The sequence below is a fragment of the Habropoda laboriosa genome, unplaced genomic scaffold (assembly GCF_001263275.1).
Source record: "Habropoda laboriosa isolate 0110345459 unplaced genomic scaffold, ASM126327v1 scaffold45, whole genome shotgun sequence".
Lineage (NCBI taxonomy): Eukaryota > Metazoa > Arthropoda > Insecta > Hymenoptera > Apidae > Habropoda > Habropoda laboriosa.
The window spans coordinates 1,103,874-1,104,443 of NW_017100168.1; the positions used below are offsets into that span (position 1 = coordinate 1,103,874).

The 570-nt window shown below is 29.3% G+C and overlaps 1 protein-coding gene across 1 annotated transcript in view; it reads left to right on the forward strand.

The window, feature by feature from the left end:
* The window catches only part of LOC108578620 (thioredoxin-like), a 1,787-nt gene that overhangs the window by 502 nt on the left and 715 nt on the right, over positions 1–570 (forward strand). The window lies entirely within an intron of this gene.

A 570-nucleotide genomic window follows, 5' to 3' on the forward strand; every position in this document is an offset into this window, starting at 1 on the left:
ATAAAAGTGGTTAACCTTGAAACAATCAATTGCAGTATAGTTTTACAATTGTTTCCTCATAACATGACATAAAGGTTTCGTCATAACACGTGTAGAGTAATTGCAATTCGTGTACGGCTTAAGGAATCGTACCGACGTTAGTTTATCCGGCTACAGCGCCATCTAATTTATGTTATAAGTATTTTCAAACATAGTGTTCGCATAGTATTACGTCAACGATAAACAATTTTAAATGTATAAGCAATTCTAAACGTATATACTTCGTGGCATTGGAATGATTCACTGTATACATGTAAACATGCGATTCAAGCGTGTTTCAATAGATAATTGATTTTATGGGCGGGACAATTTAACGCGACAATGATCCAACAATTTAACGCGACAATTGATTACTAAATATTGAGTTATTAAAGCATTTCATGTGAAACTCTTAAAAAAATGTTTTTTTAATATTTTTTTGTTAAGTTTTACATCATGCGATTTATCTTAATGGTATTCATTGAAAAGGTGGTTAATAAATCTGTTAAAATTACCAATTAAAAAAATTTTTCTGTTATTTTAAGTTAAAAT